The following is a 23,881-nucleotide window of genomic DNA, read 5'->3' as shown; positions in this document are numbered from 1 at the left end:
CATAAAAAGTGGGAGCAGGAGGAATAACAAGAGAATAAGAGGAAGGAATATGAGTATATCCGGCTGACGTGAGCTGAATGCACAAAATGCCGTCCCGGTGACATCTCCGTGAAGAGACAGCGCACGACTGTTACTCCCTGGGACCTGCTGGGGTGGGCTTGGGGGGCAGATGGAACCGCCTTGTGTCTGAGGATGGCCCAGTGGTTTCTGCTCCGGCAGGATCTGGCCTTGTCTCTCCTTTGCCTTGGCCAGAGCAGACTGCGCGACTCCCCCTCCCGGGAACCCAGCATGCTCCGGGCCTCGCTTCTTTGCTTGCGCTGATAAATTTAACTCTCCTCCCTTTCTCCGCTCAGCAGAGCTTTCTATTTTGGGCCCTGTGTTCCAGCCAGAAATGAGCAGCGAGCAGCAGGGCGCAGCAGGGCTGAAAGCCTGACTCTGGAGAAGCAATCAGGTCTGGGGTTTTCCATCCGGCAGATGGAGCTGAAACAGCGGGCCTGGAACCGGACCCTGGGAGAGGCGGGTCCGCTGGCTCTGCTGAGCCCTCACCCGGATAACAGCATGCAGACTGGACCCCTGAGGAGCAGGGAATGGGAAGCAGAGAGTGTGCGGCGTGACACGGCAGCCAGCGGGAAGCCCGGCAGCTTGACTATCCCCCATCCCGGGGGAAGTCACCCCATCCGCCCGTCCACCCACACCTGGCTTCTTTCCCATTCTGTGGCCTTGGATCTCAGGCCTGGACCAGGGCCCATCTGAAAAGAAAACAGACAAGGAAGGGAGGGGTGTTGCCAGTAGCCAGGCACCCCGTAGCCTGACCTCCCTTGTTCACTCTCCTCTGAGCAGAGTGTCCCAAGGAGGTTTGGTGGGGAACACAGACCCTCAAAAGAGCTTGGGAGTCAGAAGCACCTGGGTTGTAAACCAGGTTTCGCCACTTGCCTGCTGTGTGACCTTGGTCAAGTCACTTCACCTCTCAGTGCCTCGGTTACCTCCTCTGTAAGTTGAAGATTCAGATTGTGAGCCCCATGTAGGACAGGGACTGTGCCCAACCTGATGATCTTGTATCTCCCCCACACTTAGTAAGGTGCCTGGCATTTGCTAAGCGCTTAACGAATACTATTAAAAAAAGAGAGAGAGAAAGAGGGCACTCATTTCTCCCCTTTAAAAAACTCCCAGTGGAGATAATCACCTTCCACCGTGACGGCTAAATATCTTCTTTAAAGGGAACCACTTTCTGGTTTGCTAACTACCCCTGCTCCTCCCTGTCTCCCGGGCACTGCTGGCCCAATAAGACGTCTGTTTCCCACTGCAGCTGTTCCCTTGGCTGGAGCTGGCATCCCCAGGCACATGGCAGCCCGACAGGAATTCGACATTTCACCCAGATCTTGCTCTGCACAACACGGCTCTGTAGCTTTAATAATAACTGTGGCATTTGTTAAGCACTGACTATAACAATAATAATAATAAGTGTGGTATTTGTTAAGGGCTTACTATGTGCTAGGCACTTTAATAAGTGCCTAGTTGGATACAAGCTAATTGGGCTGAGCGTAGTCCCTGTCCCACAGGAGGCTCACAGTCTCAACCCCCATTCTACAGATGAGGTAACTGAGGCAGAAAAGAAGTAAAGTGACTTACCCAAGCTCACACAGCAGACAAATGGTGGAGTCGAGATTGGAACGCACGACTCTCTGACTCCCAGGCCCGTGCTCTATCCACTACTCCGTTCTATGCCATGCTACTTCTCAAGGTCTCTTAATAGTAATGATAATAATGATAATTATGGTATTTAAGCGCTCACTGGGTGCCAGGCACATGGCTCAGTGGAAAGAGCACGGGCTGGGGAGTCAGAGATCATGGGTTCAAATCCCGGCTCTGCCACTTGTCAGCTGTGTGACTTTGGGGAAGCCACTTCACTACTCTGTGCCTCAGTTACCTCATCTGTAAAATGGGCATTAAGACTGTGAGCCCCACATGGGACAACCTGATCGCCTTGTATCCTCCTCAGTGCTTAGAACAGTGCTTTGCACATAGTAAGCGCTTATTAAGCGCTTATCAAATGCCATCATTATTATTATTATTATTACTAAGAGCTGGCACTCTTCTAAGCCCTGAGGTAGATTTAAAGTAATCAGGTCCCATATGGGGCTCACAGCCCAAGTAGGAGTGCAAACGGGTATTGAATTCTCATTTCTCAAATGAGGGAACTGAGGCACAGAGAAGTGAGGTGACATGCCTGGGGTCACACAGCAGATAAATGGCAGATCCGGGATTAGAACCCAGGCCTCTGCTCTTACCACTAGGCCACACTGTTTATCCAAAACCTACAGAACTGCACTAGGGCCAGAACTGGGACTAGAACCCAGGGTCCCTGATTTCCAGAGAACTGCTCCCTCCACCTGACCAACAACTAACTGGCTAATGGGGGCGAAGATATTTTGCAGTGTCCAGCAAAATAATAATTATAGTATCTGTATTTGTTAAGCACTCACTATGTGTCAAGCACCATTCTAAGCAGTGGAGTAGATACAAGGTAATTAGGTTGTCCCACATGGGGCTCACAGTCTTCATCCCCATTTTCGAGATGAGGTAACAGGCCCAGAGAAGTGAAGTGACTTGCCCAAGATCACACAGCAGACAAGTGGCAGAGCCGGGATTAGAACCTATGTCCTCTGACTCCCAAACCTGTACTCTTGCCACTGCGCCACACTGCTTCTCGCCCACCTTCTCACTCGTGGTACCCTGTGCTCCGGTGGTGGTGGTGGTGTGCCGGGGGGAGATCCAACCGTATGGGAAAGGGAGAGTGCAAATGGTGCTATGTAACCCACTATCACCATAAGCACTTAATACAGTCCTCTGCACACGGTAAGCGCTCAATAAATATGATTGAATATAATTGCTTCCTAGGGGCAGGATCTTGGCCCTTGGAGCTTCAGGACCGAGGTTCAGCCAACGTGCTCCTTGATCGGGTCACTGAGGCAAAGCCTCATCCTCATTGTTCAACCCCCGCTGTAGGCAGAACATCTCTACTGGGCGCCTAATAAATGCAGAGCACTCTGCAGGGTGTCTCCTTTGTGCCTCCACTCTCCTGGGCCTCGGGAATATGCACCCAACTTAAAAGACCTTGCCCTCTAGAAGCTTACAGTCTAATGCAGGAGACCAATAGACTCCGAATGCCACACACCAGTAGATAAAGCGTATGAGGTTAGATAGAAATGAAAAATAAATTTTAATGAATAATGTAGGGTTATAATAAGTGCCGGAAGATCAAATTATGGTGGCTGATGGAGTGGCACGAGCTGAGGTGAGTGGAAGTAGTCAGCGAAGTCTTCTGGGAGGAGGTGACTGAAAGATTAGGAGGATGTCGTTTGGCACTTTTGAGGAAGTATGGAGTTCTATGCAGTGGAAAGGACTTTGTGTTTTGGTGATGAAAACACACAAACACACACTCACAGAGACACACATACACACCCACACCAAGTCAACAGGAGGCCTGAGGTGTCAGCTCTGGATTTTTGGCTAGCTCTGTGGGCAACATGTTTGCAATATCAGTCATAGCTCTGACAGAGAGAAGCAGGGGGGAGTGGAGTCCTTATCTCAGGGCACAACTAGTCAGAGCTAATGTCCTTTGTTTGCTCCTTCTGATAGAGTCATAGAATATTTGCTCTGGTGAGGTCAGACTTCCAGTTTGGTATCCCTAGTTTCTATCATCTGCCACTCCAACTGCAGACTTCCACTCTCTATTCCTAACCTCTGAGCTGCCCCTCCAAGCCCCTTCTCTGCTCCCCCACAACAATTCAGCCCTCCTGTCTCTTAGCCCTCTGTGCCCATAACACTTTGCTCACAGCCTTCTTCACCCCACACCCAACAACTCTCTCCATCCCTGTCTCTCTCCCCCTTTCTCCCTCCCTGCCAGCCCTGAATCACCCCTAGTCCTCTCCTTCATCTCCTACATTCATGCATCTAGAGAAGCAGCGTGGTTCAGTGGAAAGATCCCGGGCTTGGGAGTCAGAGGTCATAGGTTCGAATCCCGGCTCTGCTACTTGTCAGCTGTGTGACTGTGGGCGAGTCACTTCACTTCTTTGTGCCTCAGTTACCTCATCTGTAAAATGGGGATTAACTGTGAGCCTCACGTGGGACAACCTGATTACCCTGTATCTCCCCCAGCGCTTAGAACAGTGCTCTGCACGTAGTAAGTGCTTAACAAATACCAACATTATTATTATTACTATTAGCTCTGGCAGGAAACCAGAAACCACACTGACATTCGTGACAGTACATTTATCCATTCATTATCCACCCCTGTCTTTCACTAGCAAAATAATGCTGTCGTTCCTCTCACACCAATTCTTTTGCTCTGAGTCCCCCCCGCCTGGCACATTCCCGGTCTTTAATGCTCTCCTAAAGCCTTCGGGTGTCTCCATCTCTTCCTTCCCAACTCCTGACATCCTCACATGGAGACCTAAGCCACAAGCCTTCCTCCATAACCCCACCCATGTCCTCTTCCTTCCCAGCCATCTCCCAAAAAGAAGATTACCCCATCTGCTCTTTAAAGTTAACCCCTCTTCCGGAGTTGTGGACCCCATCTCCTCTGGTTTAAAGGGAAGCAGTATAGCCTACTGGATAAAGCATGGGCCGGGGAGTCAGAAGGACCTGGGTTCTGATCACGGTTTTGTCACTTGTCTGCTGTATGACCTTGGGCGAGTCATGTCTCTTCTCTGTGCTCAGTTACCTCAACTGTAAAGACTGTGAACCTCATGTGGGACAGGGACTGTGTCCAACCTGATTAGCTTGTGCCTACCCCAGTGGTTAGAACAGTGCTCGACACATAGTAAGAGTTTAACAAATACCTTATTGTTATTACTACTGCACTATCTTCAACATCTCTGGTCTCCTTTGGGTCCTTCCCACCTACATCCAAACATCTCCAAATCTCTTCTACCCCACAACCCCTTCCAGTTACTGCCCTCCCTTTCTTATCTAAAGCTCTTGGTTTGGCCATTCCTACTCGTTCTGCTTCCTGTCCTCATCATCAATACTACTGACTGAGCGTTTAATGTGTGCTGAGCACTGTAGTCAGTTTGAGAGTATCCCAGAAGCAAAGACCTGATTTCTGCCCCTTCAAGGTTCATAATTTGCTCCTTTACAATCTCCTACCTACTCTCACAAAGGTCTAAAACGATCAGAAAGATCTAACATCCAAGTCTCCATCCTCATCCTCCTTGACCTTTGTGTTGCTTTCAAAACAGATGACTGTTCTCCATCTCTCTCCGGCCTTGGTTTTACAGCCACGATTTATTCTTGGGTCTCATCCCTGTCATGGACACTCCACGAGTCTGTGAGCCTTTTGAAGGCAGTCATTGTTTCTGCTAACTCTGTTGTTCTATACTCTCTCAAGCATTAGTACAGTGCTCTGCATGTAGTAAGAGTTCAATAAATGCCATTAATTAATTGATTGACAGCTCCTCTTTGGTTTCCTTTGCGGGCTGCTCTTCCCTCCTTCTATAACTCTGAGAAACAGCATCAGCATGGCCTAATGGAAAGAAAACAGGGCTAGGAGTCAGAGGGCCTGAGTTCTAATCCTAATCTTGTCTTGTCTTATGCGGTCGAGTCGTCTCCGACCCACATCTCTCCTAGAACGCGCCTCCTCCATCTGCAGTTGTTCTGGTGGTGGATCTATAGAGTCGTCTTGGTAAAAATACAGAAGTGGTTTACCACAGCCTCCTTCCGCACAGTAAAGTTGAGTCTCTGCCCTTGATTCTCTCCCATGCTGCTGCAGCCCAGCACAGGGGAGTCTTGACTTGTAGCAGATTGCCTTCCACTTGCTAGCCACTGCCCAAGCTAGGAATGGAAGGGGTATGTCTCTGCTTGACTTTCCCTCCCAACTAGAAACTCTCCAGGTGCGACCCTAAAAGAGTGGGGTTCTAATTCTAGCTCTACCAATTGCTTGCTATGGCACCGTGGGCAAGCCACCTAACTTCTCTGGGCTTTCATTTCCTCAACTCTAAAAATGGAGATTAAATCCTACTCCCTCTTAGACTGTGAGCCCCATGTGGGAAATGGACTGTGTCCAAGCTGATTAACATGTATCTACTCCAGCACTTAGTGCTTGACACATAGTAAGTGCTTAACAACTATAATAATAACAACAATGATGATAATAATAACTACTCTGGGGTCCCTGCAGAGCTTTGCTTTAGGCCATATGAGCAGCATAGTCTTGTGGATAGAGCACAGGCCTGTGAGTCAGAAGGTCATGGGTTCTATTTCCATCTCCGTGACTTGTTTGCTGTGAGACTTTGGGCAAGTCACTTAACTTCCCTGTGCCTCAGTTCCCTCATCTATAAAATGAGGATTAGGACTGTGAGTCCTGTATGGGACAGGAACTGTATCCAACCCAATTATCTTCTATCTACCCCAGTGCTTAAAACAGTGCCTGGCACATAGCAGGAGCTTAACAAATACTATTATTATTATTATTCTCACTTGCAACTGATTCTTTGGGAACGCACCCTCTTCCACTGCCGAGGAAATGACTCCCAAGTATAACTTCTAGTTTCCGCTTCTCTCGGTTCTCCAGGCGGGGAATGTGCCTTTTACATTGATATAGGGTAGTCTACCAAGTGCTCAGTACAGTGCTTTGCACAAAGTAAGCGCTCAATAAATACGATTGACTGACTGACTCATCTCTTGCCTCAGACCAGTGTTCTTGACTATCAGCTAAGCCTCAGATTGCCTAATATGACCAAGGGTAGTTAAAATCTAAGATTCTCCCAGAGGCTGTCATTAGCCCTTAGCCTATAACAGAACAATGAGGTTGTAATTCCCTCTGGTTCCCTACATTTAAAGTTGGCCCTGGTATGAGGCTTTCCATCATGAGAGGGTTGACTTTTGATTTGGTTTTGTTGTATTAATTAAGCGCTTATAATGTGCCAATCACTATACTAAGCACTGGGGTAGATACAAAGATAATCAGGTCCTGCATGGGGCTCACATTCTAAGTAGGAGGGAGAACAGGTATAGTATAATGTTGTCTTGCCTTGGCTTGTTTTGTTCAGTTTTGCTCTGCTATCTGTCTCCCCCGATTAGACTGTGAGCCCATCATTGGGCAGGGATTGTCTCTATCTGTTGCCGAAATGTACATTCTAAGTGCTTAGTACAGTGCTCTACACATACTAAGCGCTCAATAAATACTATTGAATGAATGAATGAATCCCCATTATGCAGATGAGGAAGTTAGGTCACACAGCTGACACATGGAGGAGCCAGAATTAGAACCCAGGTCCTCTGACTCCCAGGCCCTTGTTCTTTTCACTAGGCCAAATAATGATAATTGTACCATCTGCTACACACTTACTTGGTGTCAAGCACTGTACTAGATGTTGGGGTAGTTACAAGTTGATCAGATGGGACATAGGTCCTGCCCCACACAGTGCTCACAATCTGAAGGAGAGGGAGAATGGGAATCCCCATTCCACAGATGGAAAACTGAAGGACAGACAAGTGACTTGACCAAATTCACACAGCAAGCAGGTGGCAGAGGTTCCTGAACACAGTAGGGTGAGCGTCTGTCATCCTGGTGATGGGACAGATCTTTCCCTTCTGAATCACACGGGGCTGAGCAATATCCATTCCAAATGGCAAGGCCCCAGAAAAGGTGCGTGTTATTTTTTTTCTGGATGGGGTGTGGAAGGGTGTATGAGACTCTCTCAGTGGGTCTTTTGCTCCCTCAGATATAATCTCACCATCAGCAGGGAAGTCTTCGAACAGAGGAGCGACTCTATGATAAGATTGTCTCTGTTGCCGAATTGTACATTCCAAGCGCTTAGTACAGTGCTCTGCACACAGTAAGCGCTCAATAAATACTATTGAATGAATGAATGAATAATGCCACGTAGGAACCTACTGCAGGCAACTCAGGAGCAGTTCTGTCACCTTTAGGCACAGAACATAATTGTTCAAAGTCCCAAATACTGGAAATGGATCACTTGCCTCTGCTCATTCATTCATTCAGTAGTATTTATTGAGCGCTTACTATGTGCAGAGCACTGTACTAAGCGCTTGGGATGAACAAGTCGGCAACAGATAGAGACAGTCCCTGCCGTTTGACGGGCTTACAGTCTAATCGGGGGAGACGGACAGCCAAGAACAATGGCACTAAACAGCGTCAAGGGGAAGAACATCTCGTAAAAACAATGGCAACTAAATAGAATCAAGGCGATGTACAATTCATTAACAAAATAAATAGGGTAACGAAAATATATACAGTTGAGCGGACAAGTACAGTGCTGTGGGGATGGGAAGGGAGAGGTGGAGGAGCAGAGGGAAAAGGGGAAAATGAGGCTTAAGCTGCGGAGAGGTAAAGGGGGGATGGCAGAGGGGGTAGAGGGGGAAGAGGAGCTCAGTCTGGGAAAGTGGGGTTCTAGGGCGGGAGAGAGGAGGGGGGGAGGAGACAGAGGAGAGAGCGGGAAAGAGCTGAGCGAGAGAGGGGAAGGGGAAGGGGAGGATAGCTCATAGTAAGTGCTCAATAAATACCATTGACTGACTGAGGTGAAGATGACCCCAGCCAGACACAATTCAGGATGGTTAGCTGAACTTTTGATTGGGGCACCAGCTTTGGGCCCAATTAGTTTGGCAAAGCATTCCTAGCTATGCCCTGTTGTTGGTCCAGTGGAAAGAGCATTACTCTGGGAATCGGAAGATCTGGGTGCTAGTCCCAGCTCCACCTGCCGAGCTGAGCCATCAGAAGTGAAAGCTTCTGGCCAAAGAACCACTAAGAGCATTCAGTAAATACCATTGATTGATTCATTCATTCACTCATTCATTCCATGGGATGGATGACAAACCCAGAAGGAATCCTGGGTGAAAAAAAAAGTCCTCAGCTGCTACCCAGGCAAGCACCTGTCACAGTCATTGTTCTATGACACAGTCAGTCAGTCAGTCGTATTTATAAGTACTTACTGTGTGCAGAGCACCATACTAAGGACTTAGGAGAGTGCAATACAACAATAAATGGACACAATCCCTGCCCAAAATGAGATACCGCATTGACACGGCGCTATGGTCCCTCTGGCCATGAAAGCAAAAAATATGCTCTTTGCAAAGTGCTTCACCCCTGCCCACCTACTCAACTGTTATATTCTGGGCCCCACTGGGAACGTGACTGACAGGGACGAGAAAGTGGAAGTTGGGGCTGTGCAAATCACTAGCACTAAAATCAGTTCTTCCGCACAAGTTCTTTGTTCTGAAGCCTTAGCTTGTCTGTCATTCCAGAGGATGACTTCATCATCATTCCTAGCTGATGCTTTCTGCTTTCCATAATTAAATTTATTCCCAGTTTCCCTAGGAGACCTCTTGGGACAAGTATGGAGTGGCACTGTGTTTGAGGGATATGATTGGTTCTTTGAATACTTTTGTTTCCTGACTCTTCATTGCAGCACATGGGTAAATCCGTGGTGATCCGGAGAAACTAAATATAATGGATCAGAGCACATCTTTACGTAACTATTCTGCCTCCTAGACTCTGGGTGTCAGGTTCATCTCTATGGCAACAAGGGTTTCTGTAAAGCTTAGGGTCCCCATCAGCGCAGCCCCCCTAGGAAACTCGTTTCCTCATTTCATAAATGGTGAAGTTTGTGGCTTGGCTTAAAGTGAATTTTCCACCATGTAGGAGTTTAATTGTGACCCATCCCAGCCCTCGACCCCCCAATGAACTCCCCCTGTTGCTCCCTGGGAGGTGTGGAGAGCCAGAAACTGAGATGTAAACCAAAGTTTGATGCAAACTGGCTCCTCATTTCCCTCCACAACCAAAATAAATTTCTGATCATTAGTTTCCACCAACTCTTCCTATTTCACATATCTGCTCTCTTCTCTCACCACTTCCCGGCTCACACTTTTCCCCCCTTCCAAGATCACCTGCTCATGCCTTTCTCTCAGTTTTCGCACCACTGATCCCTCACCCAGGCTGTTTCTTCTGCCTGGAATTCTCTTCCTCTTCAGATTCACCAGGCCACACCCTCCCCGTGTTCCTACTTCCACCAGGGATCCTTTCCAGATGACTTCTCAATACCCAAAGTTATACTCACCCAATAGTCATTTAGGAATTTTATGCCCATCCTCACATTTTTTTATGATATTTGTTACTTACTATGTGCCAGGTACTGTACTAAGCCGTGGGGTAGATGCAAGGTAATCAGGTTGGACACAGTCTCTGTCCCACATGGGGCTCACAGTCTTAATCCCCATTTTGCAGATGAGGGAATTTAGGCAGAGAGAAATGAAGTGACTTGCCCAAGATCTCACCGCAGACAAATGGCAGAGCTGGGAAAATAGAACCCAGGTCCTCTAACAGATCTTTCTAACAGATCTAACAGAGCTAACAGAGCACGTGCTTTCTAACGTGCTAACAGAGCACGTGCTCTTTCCATTAGGCCATGCTGCTTTTCACTTAGGTATATTTGGTGACTTATTCAGTTATTTTATTCTGATGTATTTGTACCTCCTATCAATCAGTGGTATAGAGCACTGCTCAATGCTCACTTACTGTTCAATCTTATTAACAATAATAATCATAATAACAATAATAATAATGATAATGGTACTTGTTAAGTGCTCACTATGTGCCAAGCACTGTGGTAGATACAAGTTAATCAAGTTAGGCACAATCCCTGTCCCATGTGGAACTCACGCTCTTAATCCCCATTTTAGAGATGAGGTAACTGAAGCCCAGAGAAGTTAAGTGACTTGCCCAAGATCACACAGCAGACATGTGGCAGAGCCAGGATTAGAAGCCCGGTCCTTCTGACTCCCAGGCCCATGCTCTATCCACTAAGCCTCGATACTTACTGCATCAGCTTCCTTGCTGACCTCGCTGCCTCCTGTCTCTCCCCACTCCAAGCCATACTTCACTCTGCTGCTCAGATCATTTTTCTGCAAAAAACATTTAATCAGTGTTTTCCCACTCCTCAAGAACCTCCAGTGGTTGCCCTTGCTGAGAAACACCATGGTTTAGTGGATAGAGCACAGGCCTGGGAGTCAAAAGACCTGGGTTCTAATTTCTGTCTCTGCCACATGTCTGCTGTGTGACTTTGGGCAAGTCACTTAACTTCCCTGGGCCTCAGTTACCTCATCTGTAAAATGGGGATTAAGAGTTGAGCCCCATGTGGGACAGAGACTGTCTAACCTGATTAACACGTATCTACCCCGTGCTTAGAACAGTGCTTAGCACATAGTAAGTGCTTAAGAAGTACCGCAATTATTATGATTAATTATTATGCACCTCTGCATCCAACAGAAACTGCTTACCATCGGTTTTAAAGCACTTGATCACCTTGCCCCTCCTACCTGACCTCACTGCTTTTCTACTATAACCCAGCCCACACACTTCATTCCTCTGTCAACCTACTCACTGTACCTCAATCTCATCTTCCTCGCCGTCAACCTCTCGCCCATGTCCTGCCTCTTGCCTGCAACGCCCTCCCTCTTCATATCCAACAGACAATCACTCTTCCCACCCTCAAAACCTTATTAAAAACACATCTCCGCCAAGAGGCCTTCCCTGCCTAAGCCCTCATTTCCTCTTCTCCTACTCCTTTCTATGTCCCCCTTGCACTTGGATTTACACACTTTTTTCACCTCTCTCTCAGGTCCTCAGCTTGTTCTCACCATGTTACCTTACCTTAGCCGCCGCCTACGGCCGCCACCCACCCCGGACAACCTCAGGGCCCCCCCGCCGCCACAGGGTTATTTGGTTATGAGCTCTGAGACTCTCTCGGCTGCTGGCCGCTTGACTTTGAGTCTGATTGGGTAGGGTCGGCTCGTCCCCCGACCCTGGTCATCGCCTGCTTATTAACACTATTGTAGTGTGCCTTACTGTAGCATGTTGCTATATTTGCGATCTCGCTTTTTATTGTTTATTGTCGTCAGACTTTGAATTTGATCAGGTCGCCCCTTAATCGAGTCTACCCCCGACCCTGATCATCACCCCTTTTATTAACACGACTATATTGTATCAAACTGTATCATGTTGCTATATTAGCACTACTGTATTGTATCATATTGTATCATGTTGCTATATTACCGATTTCGTTTATTACTGTTTATTGTTGTCAGTGCTGCCACCCACCTCTCTGGCCTCGCCATGTCCATCCTCCCCCACCCCCCGCCCCTTCCTATCCTCCCCTTCCCCTTCCCCTCTCTCGCTCAGCTCTTTCCCGCTCTCTCCTCTGTCTCCTCCCCCCCTCCTCTCTCCCGCCCTAGAACCCCACTTTCCCAGACTGAGCTCCTCTTCCCCCTCTACCCCCTCTGCCATCCCCCCTTTACCTCTCCGCAGCTTAAGCCTCATTTTCCCCTTTTCCCTCTGCTCCTCCACCTCTCCCTTCCCATCCCCACAGCACTGTACTCGTCCGCTCAACTGTATATATTTTCGTTACCCTATTTATTTTGTTAATGAATTGTACATCGCCTCGATTCTATTTAGTTGCCATTGTTTTTACGAGATGTTCTTCCCCTTGACGCTGTTTAGTGCCATTGTTCTCGTCTGTCCGTCTCCCCCGATTAGACTGTAAGCCCGTCAAACGGCAGGGACTGTCTCTATCTGTTGCCGACTTGTTCATCCCAAGCGCTTAGTACAGTGCTCTGCACATAGTAAGCGCTCAATAAATACTATTGAATGAATGAATGAATACATATTTGTAATTTATTCATTTATATTAATATCTGTTTCCCCCTCTAAACTGTAACTGACTCCTCTCCTACCACACCTTGCTACTCGCCTATTAGAACCCATCCTGCACACTTCGCTCCTCTAATGCTAGCCTTCTCGCTGTGCCTCACTCTCATCTATCTCGCCACCAACCCCTTGCCCACATCCTTTCAAAGCCTTAATGAAGGTCCATCTCCTCCTGGAGACTTTCTCTAACTAAGCCCCACTCCTTTCCTCTTCTCCCACTCCCTTCTGCATTGCTCTGACTTGCTTCCTTTGTTCTTGTTAATGAATTGTACATCGCCTTGATTCTATTTGTTCTTCCCCTTGACTCTGTTTATTGCCATTGTTCTCGTCTGTCCGTCTCCCCCGATTAGACTGTAAGCCCGTCAAACGGCAGGGACTGTCTCTATCTGTTGCCGACTTGTTCATCCCAAGCGCTTAGTACAGTGCTCTGCACATAGTAAGCGCTCAATAAATACTATTGAATGAATGAATGAATTCTTCTCCCCTCCCAGCCTCACAACAGTTATGTACATATATCTGTCATTCATTTTTTTTTAATATTGACGTCCTACTCCCCTGCCCCCAGACTATAAGCTTGTTGTGGGCAGCGAATCTCTCTCTATTGTTGTATTGTACCCTCCCAAGCACCTAGGTGCAGTCTTCTGCACACAGTAAGCACTCAGTAAATACCACTGAGTGATTGCTTAATTGCTTGATTACAGTAGACAAGAGAAGACCAAATGCCTGACCACAAGGAGTTTGCAGTCTAACTGGGATGACAGAGGAGCTATCAAGGGCCTGTGGGTGTGGAGGGGGTGAGGGAGGGGCAGTAGTCCCTCCCTGCCCTTGCTGGTCAAAAGGGCCACTATTGAGGTAAACCTATTTCCATACTAGAATGGCCATTTAGGATTTTGGCCATTACAGGAGCTATCAGGTCAGTTCTGGTTTACTTCCTGCACTGGCCTTACCAAACTAAGCAGATTTCTACCTCCTGAATCATTCTCATAAAATTATGGTTCAATCCCCCGACCTTGAATTAAAATCAAATCTGTTAGGTTTTTCATTTTTTCTTAACAAGTTTGTTGCCGGGATACTTATGTCACTTAAAGAATCCATTCTAATTCCACCTAGTCATTTATCAAAATCATGTGAATTGCCACTATCTCCACTGCCATCGAGTTGTTACCTATTTGGGAGTGGAATATTGGAATTTGTTAAGCACTTTATTATGTGTGAAACACTGTACTAAGCACTGGGGTAGATACAAGCTAATCAGTTGGACACAGTCAGTGTCCCACATGGGGCTCACAGTCTTAACCCCAGTTTTACAGATAAGGTAATTGAGGCACAGAAAAGTCAGGTCAAAGCCCAAGATCACATAGCAGACAAGTGGCGGAGACAGGACTAGAACCCAGGTCCTTCTGACTCCCAGGGCCATGCTCTATCCAATAATAATAATAGTAATTATGGTACTTGCTAAGTGCTAACTATGTGCCAAGCACTGTTCTAAGCACTGGGGGAGATACAAGTTAATCAAGTCGGACACAGTCCCTGCCCTACATGGGTCTCAGTCTTAATCCCCATTTTACAGATGAGGTAACTGAGGCCCAGCGAAGTTAAGTGACTTCCCCAAAATCACACAGCAGGCTTGTGGTGGAATTGGCATTAGAACACAGGTCCTTCTGATTCTCAGGCCTGTGCTCTATCCACGAAGTCATGCTGCTTCTCAAGCGAGAGCAGCGAGACCCAGAGGAGGGTGTGGATGCACCAATCCCGGATCATTTCCTGAGACTTCTTCCCCATCTCAGGATGTATTCCCAGCCTATGGAGGGGCCTGGGGTGGGCCCGAGTCAGAACGGCAGACAGACCTGGTCCAGGAGGGGGTTTCCTGTCCTTGCCCTCTGTGTCGGCTGCCCCGGCATGGCTGGCCCTGGCAAGACCACCCTCAGCTCCTCCCGCAGGCTCCACCAACCCTCATCCAACCCCTGCCACCAGGAGCCTTCTTTGGTCTGACCCAGAGCCAGCCACCGCCTCACTGGCCAATGGATCCTCAGTGGGGTGGCCATTCTCCTGGTTTTATACCAGACGGCCCCTGTTCTGGCTGTCTGTTGTGGATGTGGCACCAGATGCCTTCAAGCCTGGTATTTTTATTTTCAGCATCCACCTTGGCTTCTGCCTTAGAATTCCACTGTTTGGAACTAGTACCCAGGTCTCCAGGGACCCAAGAGCGGAATGGGAAGGCCCTGGAGTAATGGAGAGGATCTACCCAGTGCCTTGCTCAGCAACTACCCAGGTGCTGCAAACTCCTGCAAAGAACTTATGCTTGTGTTCTTCCGATACCTGGATGTTACAGGATGGGCAAAGGGAGTCTGAAATTTTGAAATGCTGTCCGTGATCACCCTCGTCCAGAGACGGGTTGGTCCCCCAGCCCCTCCGTCGTCCTGGCCAAAGTGGCTCGCCCCGTGCAGGTAATAACACCAGTGAAGGGCAATCTGGTCGATCAGACGACCCCGCCTTTCGACATGGGATCTGGCCCTATGGTTTCCTATCCACTCCTTTTGCCTGGAACGCTGATAGAACAGCTCAATCTGAGATTCCCAGGCTCCAGTGTGGGTAAAGGGCAAAACTTCTTTCTGCCACTGAATGCAAAGAGAAGTAGGCAAAATAAAAAGGAAAATCCACTTCTGTGGTCTGGTCAAAATTTCTCATTCATGGCTTGCTTTGCTTTGTCTGACAAGCTCCAACCACCCTGAAGTGAGAAGCAATATGGTCTAGTGGAAAGAGCTAGGGCCTGGGAGTAAGGGCACCTGGGTTCTAATCCTTACTCCACCACTTGTCTGCTGGGTGACCTCAGGAAAGTCATTTCACTTCTCTGGGCCACAGTAATATGGGGATTAAGACTGTGAGCCCCATGCAGGACATGCACTGTGTCCAACCTGATTATCTTGTACCTACCCAGAACTGAGTACAGTGCATGGCAAATAGAAAGTGCTTCACAAAAGCCATAAAAATAGACTGTGAGCTCGTTGTGGGCAGGGAATACATCTTTTTGTGGTTGTATTGTACTCTCCCAAGTGCTTAGTTCCCCAAAGTGAATTTCTCACTTCCAACCAGATTTCTCTGATAGGTGACTTCTTCTGCGTAAATGATAGCTTCTAAACTGCTGGGCATCCAGCGCCGCTTAGTACAGTGGCTTGCACACAGTAATCACTTAATAAATACGATTGATTTAACCCTCCTGTCATAAATCTGATTGGGTCTCCATTTATTCATTCAATCGTATTTATTGAGCTCTTTCTGTGTGCAAAACACTGTTCCAAGCGCTTGGGAGAGTACAATATAAAAACAGTCACATTCTTGCCCACAATGAGCTCACAGTCTAGAGGGAGAGACTGACATTAATGTATATAAATAAATAAATTACAAATATATACATACGTGCTATGGGGATGGAAGGGAGGATGAATGAAGAAGCAAGTAAGAGCAGTACAGAAAGGAGTGAGAGAAGAGGAGAGGAGGACTTTGTCAAGGAAGGCTTCTTGAAGCAGATGTGCCTTCAATAAGGCTTTAAAGTGGGGGAGAGGAATTATCTGTCTAATATGGCTTTCCAGGCCAGAGGTAGGATGTGGGCGAGAGGTCGGTGGCGAGATAGACGAGATCGCGGTATGATGAGAGGTTAGTATTATTATTTATTAATCGTATTTACTGAGTGCTTACTGTGTGCAGAGGACTGTACTAAGTGCTTAGGAGAGTACAATGTAGCAACAAACACAATCCCTGACCACAGCGAGCTCATGGTCTAGAAGGGGAGACAGACATTAATATAAATAAATAAATAAATAACAGATTCATACAGATATACACATTTGTGCTGTGGGGAAATGAAGGGGCAAGTAAGAGTGGTGCAGAAGGGAATGGGAGAAGAGGCGAGGAGGGCTCAGTCAGGGAAGGCTTCCTAGAGGAGATGTGTCTTCAGTAAGGCTTTGAAGTGGCGGAGAGCAATTATCTTTCTGATATGAGGAGGGAGGGCATTCCAGGCCAGAGGTAGGATGTGGGAGTGAGGTCAGCGGTGAGATAGACGAGACTGAAGCCCAGCAAGAAGGTTAGCTCCAAAGGAACCAAGTGTAAGGGCTGGGTGGTAGTAGCAGAGCAACAGGGTGAGGTAGGAGGGGACAAAGTGTTTAAGTGCATTAAAGCCAGTGGTGAGGGGTTTTTCCTTGATGCGGAGGTGGATGGGCAACCACTGGGGTTTCTGGAGGAGTGGGGAAACATGGTCCGAATGTTTCTGAAGGAAAATGATTCGGGCAGCAGAATGGAGTATGGACTGGAGTGGAAAGAGACAGGAGGCAGGGAGGCCAGCAAGGAGGCTGATACAATAATTCACTGCTAGTAATGTGGTAGCAGTTTGGATGGAGAAGAAGGGGTGGATCTACAGATCTCTACAGATAAACTCAAGCTCTTAGTACAGTGCTCTGCTCATAGTAAGCGCTCAATAAATACTATTGAATGAATGAACACCTCCTCTAGACTGTAAGCTCTTTGTGGGTAGGGAATGCATTTACCAACTCTATTATATTGTACTCTCCCAAGCACATATTACAGTGTTCTGCACACAGTAAGCATTCAGGAAATACGATTGATTGAGATAATTTATAGAACTATATATGTATAGTATATATAACTTTCTCTGTGTATAATGGGAAGCAGCATGGTGTGGTGGAGAGAGTACGGGCCTGGGAGTCAGAGATCATGGGTTCTAATCCCATCTCCGCCACTTGTCTGCTGGGTGACCTTGGGCAAATCACGTCTCTGTGCCTCAGTTACCTCATCTGTAAAATGGGGACCGAGACTGTGAGGCCCATGTGGGACAGGAACTGTGTCCAACCTGAGTAACTTGTATCTACCTCAGCGCTTAGAACAATGCTTGGCATATAGTAAGTGCTTAATAGATACTATATATATACAGAAAGAGAGAGTGTTATATATAGTTGTCCATTGTATTCGAAAAAGACAACACTGTCAATGAAGTTCCCCTATAAGTGGCTGAAAAGGCCAATGTGGGACCCACAATTCTGGCCGCATTGGGCACACAAAAAGGTTGTCCCTTCTGTTGTTGTGTTTCATGTTCGCAGCACCTGGTGCTGTTTTCTCTTTGCCTCTCTGTTCCTCTTTCCAAATGATGTCATCATTCCACACCCTATTTAAAGGGACCAAAATAATTCCCATTAGCACAATGAGTTCCTAAAGGGAGAGGATTTTGTCTTTTGGAGAGAAACTTAAGCACTTCCACCAACTTCTAATTATAGATGGAAGAGTCATAGGACACTGACCTTTAGAAAAGACAAAGATCAAGCCCAGTAAGTAAGAGACAATGTCCTTGCTGAAACAAAACTGACTGAACAGTCTGCCACAACTGGATGGGCCTGGATCAACCCTGCTGGATCTTCGGCTGAGATCCAGGCTCCTACCAGATTTCACTTCTTACCTTTTCACCTTTCGCTCTTTCATCGCTGGACCCAGCAAGTCCATTCTGGAAGAAGGAAACATCACCAGGTTTTTCTTCCCGATGAGCAGATTGCAATAAAAACACATGCTTTGAAGCAATGTGGCCTAGAAGATCCAGTGGACCTGGGTTCTAGTTCCGGCTCCACCACTCACCTGCCGGGTGACTTTGAGTAAGTCGCTTATCTTCTCTGTGCCTCAATTTTCTCATCTGTAAAAGGGGGATTCAATACCTGTTTGTTCCCCCTCCAGCTTAGACTGTGAGCTCCATGTGGGACAGGGACTCACTGATTAACTTGTGTCTACCCCAGCGCTTAGAACAGTGTTGGACACAGCAGTAAGTGCTTTACAAATGCCATTATCATCATCATCCGTTGAAAAACCTTCATCAATTAAATTTTTCTAGGATGGGCATGTGTCCAGTTTTGTACCATGGTGGCAGCCTGGTTGTCAGCTGGTCTGTCTGGGCGGGCATTTTATTTTCAGCGCCCAAGCTCCCTCCCCCTCAGCTCTTGTTGCCAAGGCCCATGGCTCAGAAGTGATGTTTGGCATTAACATGGACCGAGCTGCAGAACACGATGGCTCTAGAGAAACTTTTTGGGGGGGGAGGATCAGGCCCTCCATGTTGAAAGGTTCTAGGTTCTGACAAACGCAGATCCTTCTGCAGAATAGCACTTACAAGGTCACCACTTTATGCTGTGGGGCCAGTGTGTTGTATGGGTGTGATGTCAAGTACCCCTCCATTTCTAGTATTCCTGAGTGTAATCGGGAGGTTACCCAGAACTCCCCTGCTCTCCAAGTCTCCACTGTCCCGGGGAAATGAAATTTAGAGAAGAAGGTATAATAAATAACAATAATAACGGTATTTGTTAAATGCTTACTCTGTGCCACGCAGAGCAGTGTGGACTAGTGGAAAGAGCACGGGCCTGGGAGTCTGGGTTCTAATACCAGCTCTGCCAATTGCTTTCTGCATGACCTTGGGTAACTCATTTCACTTCTCTGTGCCCCAGTTTCCACAACTGTAAAAGGGGGATTAAATACTTGTTCTCCCTCCTACTTAGACTGTGAGCCCCACATGGTACAGGGTCTGTGTCCAACCTGATTAGCTTTTATCTACCCTGGCACTTGGAGCAGTGTTTGACAGATAGGAAGCCCTTAACAAATACTATAAAAAAAGGGGGTTTAAGCCTTCCAAAACGGGTCTTCTGAGCATCCCACTCTTTGACTGCAAATGGAAAAAAAAATCATGTCAGGCAGGTGGTCCTTGAACTTCATTTTTTTGTGCCTGATTCTTTCCCTCTCTGCTGTCTTTTCCAGTCTGTGTTCTTGGCTACTTGCTCCCTAAGAAAGTCTACTTTCACCTGTCCTTCCTCCCACACAGAAGGGAAGAAGTGTGGCCTAATGGATAGAGCACAGGCCTGAGAGTCAGAGGGTTGGCGTTCTCTTCCCAGCTCTGCCACTTATCTGCTGTGAGATCTTGGGCAAGTCACTTCGATTCTCTGTGATTCAGTTACCTCATCGGGAAAATGGGGATTTAGGCTGTGAGCTCTATTATGTGGGACAGGGACTGAGACTAACCTGATTATCTTATTTCTACCTCAGTACTTAGTACAGTGCCTGACACATAGTAAACCCTGAATAAATACCATTAAAAAACAAACAAAAAAAACCCCATGGCTCCCTTTTCCCCTGCCTAGTATTGCCTTCTCCATCCGTGTCCCCAAAGTATTGCCTTCTCCATCCGCGTCCCCAAATCAGTGTTCCCGTCCCTCTAGATTCCTCTAAAAGTCTACCTCCTCCAAGAAGCATTTCCTGCCTGATCTCACACTTTCCCAGAAGTGCCATCCCACTGGCCCTTGTGCATTTATTTATACCAGCAGCGTGGCTCAGTGGGCTTGGGAGTCAGAGGTCATGGGTTCAAATCCCGGCTCCGCCACTTGTCAGCTGTGTGACTTTGGGCAAGTCACTTAATTTCTCTGTGCCTCAGTTACCTCATCTGGAAAATGGGGATGAAGACTGTGAGCCCCACGTGGGACAACCTGATTACCTTGTGACCCCCCAGCCCTTAGAACAGTGCTTGGCACATAGTAAGTGCTTAACCAATGCTATCATTGTTAATATCATTCTTTATATCCTTTTTAGCTATGCACGGATGTGTCTGTTTTTCGTGGGCAAGGAATGTGTCAGTTTATTGTTATATTTCAACTCAAGTAAGCGTTTAGTACGGTGCCCTGCATGCAGTAAGTGCTCGGGAAATACAACTGATTAGATGATCAGTCCCCTGAGGGTGTAGATTGAGTCTTTGATTTTTTGTATGTTCCCCATATACCCAGTATTTCGCTCTTCACGCAGTAGGATGTTCAGTCAACACTGTTGTTGGATTCTATTTCTCATTTGAGGAAACATTTTTTATTTTTAATCTACCTGTACTCCAGACTTTCAGGACCCAAACGTTCTCCCCAGCTAAAAGATTTACTTCATTTTCCTGGGTTTTCTGTTATGAGGTCGTGTCAGCATTTGGGTAAGAGGGACTTTAAAACAAAAATGAAAACACAGTAGCTGGCACAGAGAAGTATCCGGGAGACCTTTCTGAGCTGCAGAGAGGCCCAATTTCTGATTTCAAAGCCGGAGGGATAGAGCTGGTTGGCCTTGTTGAGCAGGTTGTCTGAGGTGAAAGAAAACCACTCTCACTGCAAAGCAGGACAAACTCGGTTCCGTAGCCTAGTTAGGCCAGCAGTCCGCCCAAAGGTGGGGGAAACTGCATTGTGAGCCCCATATGGGAGCTGGGAGGAAAGGGGGGCATTCACTGAATAGACTGGGGCTTCAACACCATGGGGTGCCAGGCTGCACTACCTCTGGCCCCCCAGGCCCACCCCTCACTTCATCTCTCACAGAAACACCTTCCCCAACTCCAACAAGCAGCATGGTCTAGTGAATAAGAGCACGGGTCTGGGAGTCAGAAGGGCCTGGGTTCTAATCCCAGCTCTGCCAATTGTCTGCTGGGTGACCTGGGGCAAGTCACTTCACGTCTCTGTGCCTCAATTTTCTCATTCATTCAATCATATTTATTAAGCGCTTACTGTGCGCAGAGCACTGTTCTAAGCGCGTGGGAGAAGCACGTGGCTCAGTGGAAAGCCACTGGAAAGCCACTGGAAAGTGGAAAGCCAGTGGAAAGTGAGCAGCGTGGCTCAGTGGAAAGAGCATGGGCTTTGGAGTCAGGGCTCATGAGTTCGAATCCCAGCTCTGCCACTTGTCGGCTGTGTGACCGTGGGCAAGTCACTTAACTTCTCTGGGCCTCAGTTCCCTCATCTGTAAAATGGGGATTAAGACTGTGAGCCCCACGTGGGACAACCTGATTCCCCTATGTCTACCCCAGCGGTTAGAACAGTGCTCGGCACATAGTAAGCGCTTTAAAAAAAAAAAACAAAAAACAAACAAAAAAAAAAAAGTGCGTGGGAAAGTACCCTGCAACACTCCTCTGTAAAATGATGATTCAGATCGTGAGCCCCTCCTGGGACAGAGATTGGGTCCAACCTGATTAGCTTGTATCTACCTCAGTGCTTAGTACAGTGCCTGGCCCATAGTATCCACTTAGCCAACATCATAAAAAAAAGTGTCAGCCTGGCCTCCTCAGTGGGTAGAGCATGGGCCTGGGAGTCAGAAGGTCATGGGTTCTAATCCCGGGTCCGCCACTTGTCTGCTGTGTGACCTTGGGCAAGTCACTTTACTTCTCTGTGCCTCAGTGACATCATCTGTAAAATGGGGATTGAGACTGTGAGCCCCACATAGGACAGGGGCTGTATCCAACCTGATTTGCTGTATCTACCCCAATGCCCTTTCCTCTCCATCCAAACTGCTACCTTGATGGTACAATCTCTTATAATATCGCAACCGGATTATTGCATCAGCCTCCTCTCTGATCTCCCATCCTCCCGTCTCTCCCCGCTTCAGTCTATACCTCACTCTGCTGCACGGATCATCTTCCTACGGAAACGCTCCTGGCATGTCACTCCCCTCCTCAAAAACCTCCAGTGGTTGCCTATCAACGTTCGGACGAAACAAAAACTCCTCACTCTGGGCTTCAAAGCTCTCCGTCACCTTGCCCCCTCCTACCTCTCCTCCCTTCTCTCTTTCTACTGCCCACCCCGTAGGCTCCGCTCTTCTGCCGCCCACCTCCTCACCGTCCCCCGTTCTCACCTATCCCGCCGTCGACCCCTGGGCCACGTCCTCCCGCTGTCCAGGAATGTCCTCCCTCCTCACCTCTGCCCAACTAACTCTCTTCCCCTCTTCAAAGCCCTACTGAGAGCTCACCTCCTCCAAGAGGCCTTCCCAGACTGAGCCCCCCCTTTCCCTCTGCCCCTCTTCCCCATTGCCCCGACTCCCTCCTTCTGCTCTATCCCCTTCCCCTCCCCACAGCACTTGTGCATATTCATATGTGTATTGTTTATTACTCTATTTTATTAAAGATGTGTATATATCTCTGATTCTATTTTGATGGTATTGATGGCTGTCTACTTGTTTTGTTGTCTGTCTCCCCCGTTTAGACTGGGAGCCCGTCGTTGGGCGGGGATCGCCTCTATCGGTTACCGAGTTGTCCATTCCAAGCGTTTAGTCCAGTGCTCTACCCACGGTAAGCGCTCAATAAATACGACCGAATGGCACATAGGGAGGGTTTGACAAATAGCCCAGTCTTTATTATGATCATCACCAGTCAACCAATGGTCCTCCGTGCGGGGGTGAGGGTGTATGACAGTGAAGGAAGGGTGTCCGCTGAAAGGCAGGAGTTCGGGGGCCCGGCGAGGGAGCGAGCTGTTCCCAAACGGCTCCCCCGAGACCGGGGCTTCCCCCAGCCATCCATTATTCATTCATTCATTCATTCATTCATTCATTCATTCATTCATTCAATAGTATTTATGGAGCGCTTCCTGGGTGCAGAGCACCGGACTAAGCGCTGGGAATGGACAAATCGGCAACAGAGAGAGACAGTCCCTGCCCTTTGACGGGCTTACAGTCTGATCGGGGGAGACGGACAGACAAGAACAATAGCAATAAATAGAATCAAGGGGATGAACATCTCCTTAAAACAGTACAGCCGGGGGGTTCCCGGGGAAACAAAGGCTGGGGCCGGTGGCCGGGGTCGGGGGTCGGCGGGGCCACGTCTGCGGTCCGGACGGAGGACGGACGGTCGGACGGCCTAATAGCAGCCGCCAATGGCTCCCGCACCAAAGCCTCACACATTTCCACCCCCAAACCGCCCCTCCCTCCTTGTTCTCGACCACGCGAAAACAAATCGACTGCCCGTCCGCCCCCTCCTTCCCCTGACGCCGCCGAAGCCCGTCGTTAACATGTAGGGCGGCCGAGCGGCCACACGCCCTCAGCGGGTGGGCGACGAAGCCCGAGGCCGGGCGCGCGCGCGCGCGCGCGGCGGGACGACCCGAGGGGGGGAGCGCGCTCGCGCCTCTCCAACCCTCAGGGGTGCTGCGGCGCCTGCGCAGGTCCACCTCGACGCCCACCCGATCGCGGCGCCTGCGCCCTCGGAGGGGCGTCGCCCCCCCCGAAGGTGCCCCTGGGAGCCCAGCGCCTCCCGCTGGCTCGCAGCGCGGCTGCGCGCAGTCCCTCCCTCGGCCGGCCTCGAGCCACCGCCCCCCTTCCCCCCCGCCCCTCGACGTCCGGGCTCTG

The sequence above is a fragment of the Ornithorhynchus anatinus genome, chromosome X1 (genome assembly GCF_004115215.2).
Source record: "Ornithorhynchus anatinus isolate Pmale09 chromosome X1, mOrnAna1.pri.v4, whole genome shotgun sequence".
Classification (NCBI taxonomy): domain Eukaryota; kingdom Metazoa; phylum Chordata; class Mammalia; order Monotremata; family Ornithorhynchidae; genus Ornithorhynchus; species Ornithorhynchus anatinus.
This window is presented reverse-complemented; position numbering follows the sequence as displayed.